Source organism: Rhinolophus hipposideros (assembly GCF_964194185.1).
Source record: "Rhinolophus hipposideros genome assembly, chromosome: 20".
Taxonomy (NCBI): domain Eukaryota; kingdom Metazoa; phylum Chordata; class Mammalia; order Chiroptera; family Rhinolophidae; genus Rhinolophus; species Rhinolophus hipposideros.
In genome coordinates this window covers 46955526-46972668 of record NC_138066.1, presented here as the reverse complement: position 1 = coordinate 46972668, position 17143 = coordinate 46955526, and the positions used below count along the sequence as shown (strand labels likewise).

The 17143-nt window shown below is 48.6% G+C and overlaps 1 protein-coding gene and 1 pseudogene across 9 annotated transcripts in view; one reads left to right on the top strand and one right to left on the bottom strand.

Annotated features, from left to right (window-relative positions):
- SLC39A11 (solute carrier family 39 member 11) overlaps positions 1-17143 on the top strand; it is a 299558-nt gene that overhangs the window by 117757 nt on the left and 164658 nt on the right. The window lies entirely within an intron of this gene.
- LOC308489260 (receptor expression-enhancing protein 3-like) lies at positions 1936-2881 on the bottom strand (annotated as a pseudogene). The gene has a single exon. The product of its transcript is annotated as a receptor expression-enhancing protein 3-like (transcript).

Sequence of the window (17143 nt, the reverse complement as noted above, 5' to 3'; positions counted from 1 at the left end):
AAATGCTCGAGGCTGTCCATTAAAAAGTTTTTTGTGTGTTGTTTTTTTGATGGCATGTTAGTGCCACACAGCGAATCATATATTGTCTTGGTCAGATACAACCATATTGTTTAGGTTGTCAAGTGGTGAGCCCGGCCCTGGCATTGAAGGGGATGCTAAGACCTTCCCTACCCCTGAAATCTCTCTCCTACGATTCCCCCCGCCTTCTGCTTCCAGAAGAAAACTGTTACAGTGCTCTTTATTTGAGAAAGGTTGGAGGCTCCTAGGTTCCTTCCACTCACACCTATGGATTTATTAGGCCAGACGGTTAATGTCCCAGGAGGCAGAGCCTCTCCCAGGGGCCTGGGCACGGAAGCCTCGGGTTTTGGTGAGGACAGTACAGACGGGACAAGCCCGGGAGGCCAGAGGATAGCCTGGGGTCTCGCCCGGCTGGTCCAGGAGAGAGGAACATTGACTGACGGAGGGAGGGAGGAAGAGAGGAGGAGAGGGAGGGAGGGAGGGAGGGAGGGAGGGAGGAAAGGAGGGAGGGAGGAAAGGAGGATATATATATATATATATATATATATATAGAAAGAGAGAGAGAGAGAACAGAGGAAAAGTCTACACTGCAGGGATGTCAAGGGCTAGGCCTGCTCTGGATGCCGGGGCCAGTGCAGAATGCTTCAGTGCTTACGGAGCAGATGGGAGCCAAGCTGTAGACCTCTCTCTCTCCTGTTATCCATGCACCTACCACGCCTGTGTGTGGCTCCCTCCGCAGCCCCACACATGCACATTCCCATGCTCCTGGTCCCTTCTTTTCCCCTTAGCACGATAACCCTCCCCCTTCCTCTGTGACTGCCCCTGCTGGTACAGGGTGGGTGGCGGGGACCTGTGTGTGGTGCTTGCAGCTGGAGAGTGTTTCAGGTTGCCGTGTCTATCTGCAGTGGGCGGATGTGCCTGGGCCCGTTTATGGGAACAGAACTGGAACACCTGAGTGGAGGTGGGGTGGGGAGCGGTTGCCTCTGTTCGTTGTTTCAAGGGAGAAGGGAGAGAGAGGACAGCTATTTTAGAACGTTTGTGAGGTGGGAAGCTCCATGCCGCTCCTGGTAGGAAGGAGGTCTGTCGCCATCTTTCTGACTCATTCTCTTCTGACAGTGTTTTTCCTCTACATACCTCCCAGGACCAGGGGAAATGTAAGCGGGAGAGACCCTCCAGATGAAAACAAGGGAAATACCTCTGCTTCCTTAAATGCCAGCTCTCCCTCCCTATTCTCTCCTTCTGTGAGTGGGGACTTCAGCCAGTCTGTCTCATTCTGCTGGATGCCTGCGGCCGCTTGCACGGTAGTGGAATTCGCTGTCAGAGCTTTTCAGGCCTGAGCAGGCATTTTGATTAGGTGGCCCTGGCTGTCTGGTGCAGGAGTTGGCTCAGGGGCACTGCTGGCGGCATTTGTCACTTGAAGGGTGGTCTGGATTTACTCTGTCATGTTTACATGGTAGGTTTCCATCCGAACATAAAGCCAGGTGGAAGAGAAATATTGTACCTCAGTGATGTGTAAAGTTTGCTGTAGAGGGCACGGATTCTCTGAGATATAACTGGGTTTTGATTTTAGGCCTTTAATGAGAGTTATTTAAGGAAGCTCTGCCAGTGGATATTATTCTGAGCTGTCCATTAAAGCCATGTTTCATTAAACAAGGTCTGTTTCAGATGAGTTGCCTTCTGTCGTCAGTTGGAATCTAGAAGATTCAACGTTATGTTCTTTTTTTTTTAAAGAATTATTGTAATGTGTAAAGCCTGAATAGCTAATGTTAGAAAAAAATTGACGTATCAGCATAATTTGTCTTGGGTTACCTGACTAAAAGCACACCCTTGGTGCCTTCTTCTCTTTTTAGTTTAGTGACCTCATCCCATCCCTCCTTGCAGCCTTTCACGGTTTTCAGAGACTGTGCTTTGCGATCTTCAAAGGCCTTTGTGTGTTAACACATCACCTGAATATGGCCCATCTGCTTCTTCACCTGTTTTCTCATCTCCGTCTTTCAGTGGAATTCCGTAATCCGCTGATTGACTGGAGCTGGTTTGCTTTTCTTTTTTGTTTCTGGTAGAGGTTGGTCTGGTCTGTGCCCCGGTGCTTGTCCCATAGAAGCTGTTAGACGTGCAAACAGAAGCCCCATGACCGCGCAGGTCGGTATTGCCACTGGGCTCTTCACTGCTGCAGTGGCAGCTGCAGTAGCTGCTAAGTTGAAACCTTGCTGCCCAAAGTTTCCTATTGTCTCATTGCCTTGTTCTTTGGCTTGGACAGTATAATCATGACTCCCCCTTCCCTTGGAAGAAAGAAGTGGATGAAGGACTTTTCTGTATATTAAATGTACTCCTTTGGTATAGGGAGAGAGCAGCAGTATGACAAAAGCCATCTTGAGTTCACACATAGTGCAGGGGAAAACCAAGCCCCTGTTTCATCTGCTTCTGTTTCCGTCACAGCATAGGGAGCAAACACAATCCAGTACATCACCCGTCGACCATATTCCTTCACACGTTTTGTTTTCACAGTTTTGTGTGAATTATGTGCGGGGTACAGCTTTCCAAACACCAACACCACAGCTCTAAGGGCTCGGACCCCCACCGCCCGGGCGGGTAGGTGCACAGTATGGCAGAGCAAGCTGCCAACACCAGGCTGCACTCTCCCTGGCTTCTTGCGCTCCCCGGAGTGGCGCTGGCGCCCATGGGAGCCAGGCTTGGTGTGTGTGGACACACGTGCTCGAGGCAGCCAGAGCTGCGAGGTGTCGGTCCACTTTTTCCTCCTGTGGGGTCTGGCCCAGCTGAGCCCTGCACCTGGATTCGGGTAGGAAGTTTGGATGGAGACACTGCCTCCAACGGCAGGGGTGCCATTTTCACCCGCAGTGCCCATGTCTCTGTCCTGACTTTGGAAGACTCTTTGGCCTGGCTTCCGGGCCCCTTGTGGCTTAGACCTCCGGCTGACTCCCTCCCCTTTTCCTTCTGGGCCACGGTGGCATAGACCTCCGCTTGACTGCCTCCCCTTCTCCTCTGCACTTCTGAACAGGGCCGATTTCCCCTCTGCTTTCCTTTATCACCACTGACCTCCCTGGATCTCATCTCTTTCCCGTGTGACGTACAGGAACTTTTAGGTGTCCTCTAGCCAGACTCCTAATTCTGTCCCTTCTGGTCTGCTCCAACTGGTTGTGAGCTTCAAACAAACATTAAGTATTGAGACATTCTCACTCTTAATGAATGCTACGAGTGGTGGTGGCAGGGGTTGGGGTTGAGGCTAGATATTAGGGCAGCACAGAAACGGTGTGTTTGCCAGAACAGGTGACTGGAGGAAGCACGGAAGCACCTGTCATGGAAAGTGACATTGAAGAGCAGACCAGACCAGCATCTGCTGGGGTCAGGTTAGGGTAAATTCGTCCAAGAGAAAGAAGAACCGACATGACCTGGGATTGGGGGCTGTTCTGGGAAATGTGTCTGCCGAGTGGATGTTTGCATTTCTGCCGTCGATTTCGAGAAGCTCTGTGCTACGGACGTGCACTTGCTCCCAAGATGCTCATGGTAGAGGAGGTACCTGGAATGGTTTGCAATGCCTTTTATAAAGAGCTGTAAGTGGCCCAGAACCTAGGGATGAAATGATTTCTCTGAAGACATACAAGGGGTCAACACGTGTCTATATTTAACAACAAGCACAAGTCGTTTTGATTTACAGGCACGTGAGTGGCATGTGACATGGAAAATACTGGCAGAGCTGGGACTGACCCTGAGCTCTGCCAGCCTTGGCACAGCTGAGGGCCAGCTGGGCACTGCTTTTGTCTCTTTGTGTATCTTGCTCTGGGCAGGTTCCTTCTCCGCAGTTCAAGGGAATCTTATTTACAGTGAAGAGAGGTGGGAAAGGGAGCTTGTTTGAATGTCCAGCTGTGGTTTTGCCTCCTCTGCGTGGGCAGTCCAGTGGCTTTTGGCCATCGGCCCCTGGGTCCTATCTTCAGTGTTCACAGTCGTGACAGATGGGAACAGGGAGCCGAATTCTGGGGAAAATTTGCCCCTCCAAAGCCTGCTCCAGATTTCCAGGTTGTCCCCGTAGTGTCGTGTCATAAGCATGGGAGTTCGAGAACGATGGATGAGAAGCCAGAGCTTGTGGTCAGCAGCGCCCCCCAGCTTTCTTGCTAACTCACGAGAAGCTGTGACCCAGGGTGGCACTGGTCACTGCTGCCTTTCTCTGCAGTTGGTGACCTTTATTCCTAGGTTTCAACCTTAGTCATCCAAAGAATGAAGGACTGAAGACCAGCGACAAAGACTCCTTCCTTGACCAAACTTTAGTGAGTTGTAATTGAATACACTTGACCTTGGTTTGCTGAGCTGAGTTTTAGCAAAAAATCCGACTAAGTTGCCTTATGGAGAATTCTCCCATCGTTGATAATCGCTTCACCTTGGCCTGCCTTTGGCAAGACTCCTATTAGGCCAGTTTAGCAAGAGTCCCCCTTCTTTTGAAATCTAACTAAATTCCTACATCCAATGATGTCCACGAAAAACGGATGTCTTCGCCTGGCTTTCCCCTCTCCGGGGCACTGATAACAAACATCCAATACACACAAAACATATCGGCTTCCCGTGTCTGAAAATGCCCTTCACCTTCTGTCATAGTTTGCGCTGTTATAACAAAATACCATAGGCTGGGAGGCTTATAAACAACAAACATTTATTTCTCACAGTTCTGGAGGCCAGAAGTCCAAGATTTGGTGTCTGTTGAGAATCTGCTTCCTGATTCTTAGACAGCCGGCTTCTTGCTGTGTCGTCACATGGCAGAGGGGTTTGGGGGCTCCTTGGGGTCTCCTTCATAAAGACAGCACTTCCACTCATGAGGGTGGAGCCTAATCACCTCCCAGAGACCCCACGTCCTGATAGTGTCACATTGAGGATTGGGTTTCAACATAGGAATTGTGTGGGGACACAAGCGTTCATTCTCTAACACCCTTACTCTTGGAAAATTCTTCCCAGGAGTTCGCTGTTTCCATGGAGCCTTCCCCGTCACTACTCCTTCATTATGGTCCTGCCCTCCCTGGCTGTGAGTACCAGTGCTAACTACTGGTTTGTGAGGTCCCTCTCCCAGGAGGCCTGAACTGCGCCTTCCTTGTCTCGGTCCCCTGTGCCCGGCACCGGGCCTGGTATACGTGGAGCGAGCCTTCAGCATCTGTTCCCGCAGGCTCACTCGGCATTTACCAGGCCCTCCGCATCCTCCAGAACGTTTCCCTGCCCTGGAGCGCACGGGCTCCCCGTCTGTACAGAGCAGGAGTGGAGAGGAAGGAGGGCAGTAGGTTCAGGGCAAGAGTGGCCGAGTTCGCAGGTTGTAGCAGGAGGCTGGGTAGCGAGACCTCCGGATCTTTTGTCTCCTTTTCCTCCGGGCAGACAAATCTCTCCAGACAAATAAAAGACCAGTCAAGCCCAATTACTTTGAAAAAATCCTAATTGTTTCTGTCCATTATCTTCTCTCCCCACCATCCCCTTCAAATTTAATGGGGGAAAAAACAACTAAAAAATTATGAAGATAAACGATCGGGTGTCCCCAGGCTCCTGAGATCTCCAGTCCGCTAAAGACTCTGAAGCTTGGCTGCCATTCTGTGCTGCCGGCTGGCTCAGGCCTCCAGGGGCGGCTGCGGGCCCACCAGTAAAGCCTCAAGGGACTCACGGTTGCTGGAGTCATTACAAGTAGTCATTGCAGAGCATGAGACGACAGTGATTATTTTTCTCGTGCCTGACAAGGGCACGGGAAACCAGGAACTATCACTGATTGGAATGCGACTTCCATTTGCCCAGCATCAGGGGCTGAGCTAGGCTTTTGTTGTGGACAGTCCATCGAGAAACTAGACTTGACCTAGCCTCGCCCTTGCCTACGGGTTCTGCCTGTGGCCCCCTCCTGTGTACTTGGATGGGCTTTCTTAATGAACCTGTTCCTTAATCCTTTCCTAACTGCGATTTACCATCTTTGATAAGAGGAAAAGAACCCAAATAATTCTTGGTTATTTGTAAGATGAGAGCCACTCCGAAATGGCCACCGGGAGAGGAGTGCCCTGGAAAGGCCATGGTCTTACTGAGTGACCATCCTGGGCAAAGGGGTACCCGCCAGGAGAAAGGGGTCTTTAAGCTCGTACCAGGAAGCTGACACCACACGTCCCCGTTTACTTCCGTCAGCTAGCCGTTAAGTCTGTTTCTACTTTTACTGGTTTTCAAAGCATGGATAGTCAGTCATTCCAGCTACATATACTTGTGTTCGGCATGCTGGTGTGAGCCAGCCTTCCCTTTTCTTCATTCGTTCATTCATTCATTCATTCACCCTTTCCAGGTCTTAGTTTCCTGGGGCTGCCATAACAAATTACCATGAACTTGGCTGACCAAACTACAGCCGTTTGCTCCCTCACTGTCCCGGAAGCCCCCGTGTCAGCAGGCCTCTGCTCTCTGAAGGCTCACGCAGCTTCAGATGGCTCTGGTCAGCGCGTGGCATTTTGGGCTTATTAACGCATCAGTCCAGGCTCCGCCTCTCGTCACATGGCCGTCTCCTCTGTGTAGCTTCTCCTAAGGACACACTCGTTGGATTTAGGGCTCCCTCTACTCCAGTATGATGTCATCTTTGTTACATCTGCAAAGACCCTATTTTCCAGTAAGGTCGCATTCTAAGGTTCCGGATGGGCATGGATTTTGGGGGCGATGCTCATCAACCAGTTACAAGTGGCATTCGCCAAAAAGCCTAATAATGTGCCGGGCACTGTGCCCTCGACTGGGATTATTATGTTCGTGGGCAAACACAGACATGGCCCTGCCCTTCTAGAACTTGCTGTCTTGACGGGAAGACGGTGATGAAACCATCACACATGCATACAGTTACAAACTACAGCCTCTCTGCTGTGGTCTCCTGGTAGTCATCAGCTGTACCTTGTCCAGGGCTCTGCTTCTTTCTTATATCCCGATCCCGTCGCCTTTGCCGCAGCTCAAGAGGGCTGGGCGCTCGCTGCCAGCTCCTACCTCCACCGCAGCTCACACCTCTGTCTTGGGATCGGACCCTGAGCCATGCACTGGTCACCTTCAGGATGCAGGGCGCCTTCACCTCAGTGGAAGGAGGCCTGTGGGTGAGCAGAGCCTCCTCCTCCCTGCTGTGAGGTGTCCAGACCTGGGAGTGAAGTGCTCCATCACCCGCCATTGCAGCCTACATTGCAATTCCAGGCGCTGAGGCCGCCTCATTGGCTTTCAGCCTTCATTCTCATTCATCTGCAAGAAGAAATCTTTCTCTCCAACTTTACTTAAACTCTATTTTTCATATTTTCAATTTGACGGATTTCTCTGCTGCTATGACCTCCTGCAACATAATCCTTCTGGAGGGCAGCGTGCTTTCTCTAATTCGTAGGGGATAATTTTGAAGCTTGGGAAAAGGGAGGTGCTGGAAACAAGCGCCCCTCTGCACTGTCGCTAGTGAACGCGGGACTCTGTAATGGCTGCTGTTCCATAATGAGTGTCCACTTGCCCAGCACAGTGATGCAGAAACACCTGCAGGTGTGGTTCTCCTGCTTCGAGTTGCATTAATAACTACAGATAAGGCTCTCGCTAAATAATTGTCCCCAGTTACTTACTACCATCTTTTATGCCCTGGAGGGCTGCACCTGCCCTCTCCCTGATCCCTTTGTCCCCACCTTTCCTTCCTACAGTGAGTTATCTGCCCAGCCTCCAGAGTGACCCTGTAACAATGCAAATCAGAATCAAGACTGTGTCCAAACCAAGTCCGAGGACCTCACCATAGGCTTCAAAGCGCCTGGCAGCCCCTCTGGCCTCACCTGCTGCCACCTTCCCCTCTGTCCTCTGTCTCACCCTCCCTGGACCTTGCGTGTTCTCAGTCATGCCTGTGCCCGCCTTCTCAGAGCCTTTGAGCTTGGCCTTTCCTCTGGCTACCCACAGCTCAGGTGCCTCCCTTAATGACCTCTCTGTTCAGAAGACTTGTCATCCCCTTGCCCTGTTGCCCTTCTCCACCATGCTCACAGCAGCAGACACGCTTTTTGGGCACGTTTCTTTGTTGCTCGTCTCCACTCCTGAGCTCGGGATTTCTCTGTTGCCACAATCCCAGCGACGAGAAAAGCGCTGTATGTTAGGGCAGGGTGGTTGTAGTGTTGAAGTAATGAAGGAGAATGACGGAGATCATCAAGTCTGTCAACCCTTGCCTTTCCAGAAGACTCCATTCTCCCCTCCTGCAATTGGGATTCGACACAAAGAACGGGATTTGAGAAATAGAAGATTTAGGTGGTTGTGATTGTCAGGGTTGAGGATGACAAAGCCAAAGCAGCATGCAGGCTCTTGCTCAGGTTTGGGAGGCAGATGGAGAGGGCCTTTTTCTTTGCTCTCTCTCTGTGGACTAGTGGGGGGTGGGGAGGTGGGGGAGGAGGGAGCTGGGTGGGCGGGTGCTGCCAGGGCCACGGAGCTTCCCAGTGTCTGAGCTTGGACCTGGGCAGGGCCTTTCAGTCCAGGCACCCTTAAACGGCACCACTAAAGTCCACGCAGACGGTCACCTTGTTTCCTACTTTTCCTGTCTGGGTTTATAAAAGGCCATTAGAGTTTCCACATGAAGCCAGAGAGAGTGCAGCCCAATTACTTGGGCTGATGGGGGTGTCAGTAACGTGGCTTTTATTAAAACGGTTCTGGATGCTTGGCACGGCTGGCACTGTGTAGTCCATGAAATGGCACCTCCTGCCCTGACAAGAGCCTTCTCTGCTTTCTCTGGGCAGCAGCCCCCCTGAGCGCCGAGCAGCTGCTGTGGAGAAGAGTGCTGGGTCTGGTGTCGGGAGTTCTGGGCTCCTGACCTGGCCCTGCCACTGTAGAAAAGAAAACAAGGGTGGTGTGTGTGTACGTGCGCGCGCGCACATATATGTGCGCGTATGTGTGGACGTGTGTGGACATGCATGCAAGTGCACACACACATGCACGTGTATGTGTATACTTCACACATGGCGCACACACGCAGTATATGCATGTATACATGCACGTGTATATATGTACACGTGTTGTGCATGCATGTTTGTCACATCACACGTGTTCACACACACACCTGTCCATGCGTACATGTCTACAAATTCACTACACGTGAATTTGCTTATGTGTGTGCAGGCGTGTACATGAGTGTGCATGCATGCAAAAGTGTGTACGTGTGTGTGTTCCTTCTTTGATAAGCTCAGGAGCTTTCTAGTGAAAAATCTCTGCCTCCGAGCCACTGAACCAGGTTTTCACTGTTTGTTTCACTGGGGTTCTTGGGTTTGGTCCAGGTCAGGGGAGAAGCCTAGAAACGTATGCCTTGCCTCCTTCAGGGACCACCTTGGGGCTGTCCTAAAGTGTTAACAGACAACAAAACATTGCGTCTCTGACAGCAGTGGGATAACTCAGTGTGAATTCCTCTGGGGGGTCTGAACTGTTCTGATAGATCATTTGTGTGCTCATAAGATTGGATGTTTCAGCCCCTCAGAAATTCCCAGTATAGCTCCACTTCTTTGGGGGCTGCCAGTTGAAAACTAACATTTCCTTCGTGGTTTTGTGCTTAGTCGTCTTTCCACCATTTGTCCCCTGGAACTGGTCTCACTAGGTGGCTTCTCAATTGCTAAATGCAGTGGACACTGTTTGGTGCCTTGTTGGACTTGTGACTGCATTTGATTCACTTTGCTTGTTTTTCTTTTTTTTTTTTTTTAAGGAGGGCGCAGCTCACAGTGGCCCATGCGGGGATCGAACTGGCAACCTTGGTGTTAGTAGCTCCACGCTCTAACCCACTGAGCTAACCGGCTACCCCTCCTTTGCTGTTTATCCCCTTTTCTCATCAGATACTCTCTATCCTTGGTTTGACCAGTACCCCTTCTCCTTGCTTTCTCTGCTCTGCTCGGTTTTTCTGCAATGTCCTGTTCTTCTGCGGAGCCTGTTCCTCCACCCATCCCTTGACTGCTGTCTTCCCCTCTGCCCAGGTTCAATCCTCTGCCCTCTCCTCTTAGGTAACCTTTTCCATGCCAGATGCATCAGCTGCTCTCCAGGCACCACTGACTTCCGCTCAGCTGTTGGGCATCTCCAGGATGTCGGTCGGTCCCACCCAACTCAGCCTGTCCAAAGCTGAACTCATCAGCCGTCTCCAAACCCACTGCTTCTGTGGCATTTCCTCTCAATGAGTGTCATCAACACTGACTTATTGACTTAAGCCTGAAACACTTGGCTCTGCTAGACCAGCACTTTCCAGAATGTTATGCAATCATAGAGAAAGTCTATAACTGGACTGTCCAGTATGGGGTCTGCTAGCCACAGGTGGGTATTGAGGGCGTGGACTGTGCTTACTGTGACTGCTTTAATTTTAATTTTATTTAGTTCTGACGAATTTATGTTTAAATGGCTGCGTGTGGCTGGCGGCTTCCGTATTGGACAGTACAGTGTAGATGGCTTCCTTTCTCTACCTTCAGCGTCCAGTTGGTCCTCGTCTGTTCCCACTGTGATCCCGTTGTTCAGGCCTCTCGCGTCTCTCCCAGGAAGGACCACAGTGGCTGCTGAGTTGGTTTCCATGCTTCCGATCCTTTCCGAAGCTGTGTTCTTGGAGAGCTCCCACTCCCCTTATAGGACTTTTCTGAAGCGTTGTCTCTTAAGTCATCCGTTTCCCTCTCTCACTCCCATGAACAGGCAGAATCGAGCGCTTTTTCTTGTGTCTCTTTTCCTGTTCCTGTTATTACAGTTAACATGTGTTATAAATGTGATTGAAAATAGATCTGTGTGCTCCTCTGTGGACTCTTTGAGGAAGGGCCAGTGTTGTGTTTATTCATCGTTGGTGCCCTGGGTGGGGTGCAGAACTAGTAAATGTGTACTGGGCGAATGAAGGAATGATGTGGATAACCCCCAAATGTGGTCCCTTTGGCTTTAGATTCCATTATATGCTTCTGATAACTTGTAAAAATTCCATCTGTTGAAAAAATCACGTAACTTGAAAACTGAGTTTTCCTAGTACCGTGTAATAAGTCAGATTCACTGAAGACTGTTGATTGTAAGATCCTGATTCATGTATACACACACCAAAAACATGTAAAAAAATCTTTACCAGGAGTTTGGGATTATGTGCATTTTATTAAGCATGAATTCTTTCACAATTTGTGTGTGATGTATGTTAGCAATTTTCATTTAAGTACAGTTTTTGCTGAAATAAAATATCCCTTCCCAACCGTTGAAAGAGTTTGTTGAACATTCTCACCTGGGTTTTGCTAAATAAAGGTAATGTTACAATGGAACATTGAACTCAAAGCAAACCATGGTGGGGCACTGACTCAGAAAAGACAGTAGAGAAGGAAAGAGGGAAATAGAAGTGGAGAGTTCCTATGGATGGTGGGCCCGGTGGCTGAAGGGCTTGCTTCTCTGTGGGGGCAGGGTGGGGGGAAGCCTGTTTTTGATACAACAACATGTTTAGGGAAGGATTTAGGTAGTTTTCAAAGCAGGACAGGGGGATATTCTTCTGTCTGTGCACTAACATCTCAGGAATGTATTTCCAAGATGGCGTCTCTCCATCCTCCAGCGGCCTCCTAGCTTTCCTTGCCCTCTGTCTATCCCTTCTCATTCCCAACGATGCTACCAGTGGCATTCACCTTGAAATAGGCAGAGCAGCATTCTTCTGTATTCAGTTCATCCGTTAAGCAAAGATATGGATATTTGATCACTTACTATGCTACGTGGTGGGGAAACAGTGGCCAGTGGCGTGACCCATGGTCCCCACCTTCACATCACTGCCTAGACTGGCTTCTGTTGCTGATAGGGTTATGTCCACGCTCTGGCTCCAGGCAGGAGGCCTCCCCATCCACCTTCAGCCCACCACCCAGATGCGCCTCCCACTGCAGCACCGCCCCTCCCCCCAGTGCTATGCTCAGATTGCCCTCTGCTTGACGGATTTACCACACAGCCTGGCAATTTCAGCGTCATTCTCCAAGACTCCGCTCAACTATTCCCTTTTCTATGAAACCTTTTCAACTCATGCAGGCTGAGGGACCATCTCTACAAAGTTTGCTTCGTAGATTAGTCATCAGCAGTGGTTACGTTGTATGATACTTTACGAGTTTACGTGTTGCTCTCACTCACTGCTTGCTTCTGTCAGTTCAGAGGCCGTGTCATACCTGTCTTCGTATGCCGAGCACCCGCAACAGTGCCTGGTATGTGGCAGGCACTCAGGAAGTACCTAAAAGGGACCAGTACTTTTATTGGGGTAATAAGTGCCTTCGTAGCCCGGGAGAACTCACTCACTGTCTTCGTACCCAACAGCGACTCATCCCACCTCATTTTTGTCTTTTGGCCCCTTCTTCCTAGCACCCCATTAGAATAGTGGCATCAAGTCGGGAACCACGTCTTGTTTTAATCCATCTCTTCACAACCATGTTTTGTTTCACGTGTGCGTTGTGGGTTTTGATAGCAAATTAGTGTCCCCCCCCCTTTGTTCTTCCAATGTGATATTCTCAGGCAATTCAGCAGGAATGAGACTTAAAGAGCAAACAAGGTGGCCAAGGAGCTTACTGCTATCTTGAGTCTCTGTGCTCCACATGCCTTCTTCACCCAATAGTACTGTGTTTCTTCCCCTCCCCTTTTTTTTTGGTGGGGGCAGCAGTAATAGGGGATATTGTTTTCTTAAAACTTTGTATAAATGATCATTTTGACAAGGGAACAAAAGCCCTCATTCTGATTGGCACAGTATTTGAAATCAAAGTCACAGCTATTATTATGAGGACCTGATTTCCTGGTGATTGATTTACCGTAATTGCCTCTCGGAGAACTTCCCCTGCAGAATACATGAGTGCGGGCAATGACTGACAGGCTACATTCAGCCCCCTCCTTCCCTCCAGCTTATCTCTTGGATCCAATGAGTCAGTCAGAGGAGGTAGTTTGGCCAAGAAATCTTCCTGAACAGTATCACACTGAGCTCTTTCTAACTCTAGAAATTGTGTGTGAATCAACCTAGTGCTTGGTTTGTGGACCAATTGCTTCTGCGTCTTATCATCTCACCTAGAAGCCATGGAAATTTATAGCGTCTTTTAGCCCTAGAACCAAGAGATTCGATTTAGCCTGCTGCTCACTTAGAAAAGACGGGAAAAAAAATCACCCCAAATCAATGGGGAAATCGACTCCTCAATCTGGAAGGAATGGTACAATGTTATTAAACTATTTCTCTTCATCCTTCTTCTACCCTAGGAAGGCAATTATCTCATATATTTTTTTTTCCTCCTTAGACTCTCAAGAGAAGGAGATTCTATATATTTTTTGTCTTCTATTCTGGTCTCCCAATAACTTTTATAATTAGAAAAGAAAATTATAAATACCTTCCCTTTTGCCATGGAAGCTCATTTCATCCTGTGCACTCCTTGGTAAGGATCAAGATTCTCATCTCTACCTTGGTCCGTCATAGCATTCATTCAACAGATCTTTATTGAGCACCTACTGTGTGTTTTCCTGATCAAGTTGAGGCTCCTTCTCTCAGCCCCTCTTGCCATGGAGCCAAGAGGCAGAGCTCATATCATTTTTATTTTAACCTATAGTTAAAAGCCCTTTCTTTTCAGGCTTGTCTTGTCTGCCTGTCAGGCTTATTTTAGTCAGCGCAGGCTGACAGCTATAACAAACAGCCCCTACAGTCCCGGTAAAGGGTCGCTTCTTGCTCAAACCATAGTCCCACTTGGGTAGCTTGGGGTGGAGGTGTCTCGCTCCATACCTTGTCCCATGCTCCTCGCTGTATTCTGGCACCCAGACTCCATTCATCTGGTGGCTCTCAGAGTCTTGGCGTTCTCGCCTAGGTCCTCTGCATTTGGCTTGCAGACAAGAAAAGAGCATCAGCAAGGAGGATTTTGTGAGCGATTTTTTTTTTCTGCCACGTCTAGAAATGTTATATATCTCTTCTGCTCCCATTCCATTGGCCAGAACCCAGTCACATGGCCCACCTAACTGCAAGGAATGCTGGGAAGTGTACTCTACCTGGATGTCCAGGAGGAAGAAGAAACGGAATTTGGTGAGCTTGTAGCTGAGCTGCCTCCCCCATTGCTGTCGGCTTCCACGTGGGGACCGTTCTGGGCAGTTCTTGGTGTGTTTTTCATCAGTCCTCCCTGGGGATCACTCCCTGAGCTTTGTTCTCAGTTCAGACACACTTCAGGCTGCTCTCCTCTGACCTCAGCATCCTGTCTTTCTACACCCCTTGTTATTTTACTTCCTCTGGAGACCTCTGTTTTGGACGTGTTTTTACAGTCATTATCTCTCCTTTCCTAGGTTTCTCCCCTACCTTTCCTGTGATCGTCTGAATTACTGTCTACCCAGCTCCCTCCCACCTCGTCCTCCTCCCTCAGCCTTGCTGGACCAGTCTTACGAGCCATCTTCGCTCCCCCTCTTGGGCTGCCAGGGTCTGCTGAGAAAGATCACACACCTCCAGGGAATCGTGCCATTCCAGATTCCAGATCTCCAGCTCAGCTGGGTCCTCAGGTGGTGGTCAGCTCTTTCTGTTGGTGTATTCGCTGATAATTCAGAGATTCACCAGACTCTGGAAGCCTCTTCTCAGCCTTCATCCTCCTCTTAGCGAACAACTTTGTAGTAGGCAATAAGGCAAGGACACCCGCAGCTCCCTGCTCCCCTCGCTGGAGCCAGACTTACACACTTAGGAGCCATCTCCTTTCCTTCAGTCCTAGAAGATAAGGTGTCTGCTCCCCCAACTCAAGGGCAGTTCTTTGTTCTTTCTGTCCGGACTTCTCTCTTTCCTCCTCCCATTAACTATCCCTTTTCCTCCCTCACCCCGCCTCCCCTGGCTCTTTCCATCCGTCCACACATGCTCGTGTATCCTTTGTCTTGGGGAAAAAAAGGTTTGTTTCTCAACCCTGCAACCTCCCTCTAGCTGCCACCCACTTTCTTTTCTTGTCTTTTCAATAAGGCTTCTAAAAATAGAGGTCCACGTTAGCTGTTTTCATTTCTTCACCTCCCATCACTTCTTGACCAGTGATCGCCTAGACATCAAATCCAATGGAAAATTCTGTCATTCTGCTGAAATTCCCAGTACATTTGCAGTAGTGAACCTCTGCCTGTTTTTAAAAACATCTTCCCTCTCACTTCTATGGCCCTCCCAGTTCTCATCCTTTCTTTCTGGAAGTATCTTACCAACCTCCCCCGGGGCTTCTCTTTCTTTGTCCATTAGATTAGTGTTTCTCCCCTAGCATTTCATCAGCAGCCCTCTTGTATTTTCACTCACATTCTCTCCTGGGGATCTCACTCAGATTCACAGTTCAACTTAGAACTTGGGGGCAGAAGCTCCCAAATCGATTATCGAGTCCAACTTTCTTTCATGGATGTCAGAATCAAATATTCCCACTCTTGTTGGATATCTTTACTTGTTTGCCCAATAACCACTTATATTTGGTGGGTCTAAAATGGAAACTTGATTTCCTTTTTCCTGACCTCAGCTTTCTCTATCTCCTTTATTCCTGAGACCTGGAAGAAGGTAATGGAACCAAATCTAGTCAGCCTCTCAAGCCAGAAACCTCAGCGTCAGTTATCTCTCCTCCTTTGTTCGAATCCCCCAAACCCCCTTAGTTGCCAAGCCCTGCTGATTTTGCTTCATCGTTATTTCTTGAATCCCTTCCAAGTACAACTGGTCTAGTTGAGTCCCTCCTTATAACTTGCCTGGACCATTCCAATCGCCTCCTTATGCGTTTCTGTGCCTCTGGTCTTGCCCTGTCTCTCCCCAGCCTAAATGTATGCATTTACTTGCTTTCGACCCTTCATCGGATCAGAGTCCGTAGCTCCTTACCGGCACCCAAAGCCATGCTGAGCAGCCAAACCTGCAGTCACCTCAGGCAAGTCAAATATACTCCTATAGTATGAATCAAAATGAAATCGAACAAAACAACCTTTCCTGGTGCTGTGCTATGCAAGTGGGATCTGTGGCTCCGAGTAAAATTAGTAGTGATAGCATCATGTGTGGATTATGAAAGAGCCGAATCTGAAATAACTTAGATGAAAGTCAAAGCTGATGTGCTGTGGAAAACTGTGCAGTGACTCAGGAAGTGTCTCTTGTGAATGTAACAACTGCGGGGTGACAGACACCGAGATGGAATGAAACTGTCCTGTGACATGTGAGAAGAGCAAGTGAACGTATTATTTTACATAACATTTTATTTAAAATATGCATACGTAAGTAAATGAGGGAAGTAGTGCAAATAGACATTTGACTGTTTCATCCGCGTCTGCACCTCCAAAAGGTTATATATTCAAGTTTGGCCAACTCTGTCCTCTTTAATGGGAAAGTGGAGATTTGCCCTATATTCAGAGTTGGTGTATATTTGGGCAATATAAGCATCTGTTAGAGTTTTATTTGACTATTAGGCCTATGATGATGTTTGAACTCCAGAACACCGTGCCTCAATGACTGTACCTAGTAACTCCCCAACCCTTACCTTCAGTGAAACAAGCTTGGAGCTGATCAGGTAGGCCAAGCGACAGTGCAGCTTGGGACTCTGAAAAGAACGTGCCTTATAGGGTGCTTAGCTCTCCTACATAGGCTAGTAAAGGTTCTAGAAAGCCTTCTGAAAGACCACTAACTACAAGTCAACAAGCAACCACTAACCCCATCTGTTGGTACTGAGTGGAACTGATGTATTTGGGTTCCTTCGAGTGGCTTTGGTCACCTCTATGAAAGTTCCTGGATTGAACGCTAGTTGAAGGTTGTACAGTCCTTTTCTGTGTGGTAAGATACCAAAGAAATAGAAGGCATATTTTAGACTTTTGAGCACCTTATAATTTACTGGAGTTCAAAATGTAGACAAAAAATGTTTAGTCTCAGTCTTGAGATGAGTGTAGAGGTCTTCCATCTCATGCACTATATCTTCATCTCAACGTCATTGGGTTAATTATTTAATTCTGACTCGTTTGACTCTAGGAAGAATTTTGCAGCTCCTAAGATGGCTCAATTAACACAAACAGAAAAAAGAAAGTATGTCATTAGAAATGGTGAGTTGAGTGCAAGGGCAGTAGAATTTGCAAGGTGGGATGGGAGCAATTAGTGAAAGTTTCATTTCTAAACCCTACTTAAAAGAATCGGGAATTGGGGGAAAACATTTCTTTATTTTCACAAGGACATTCACATTTAGGGTTTAGGTTTGCATTTAGTTAG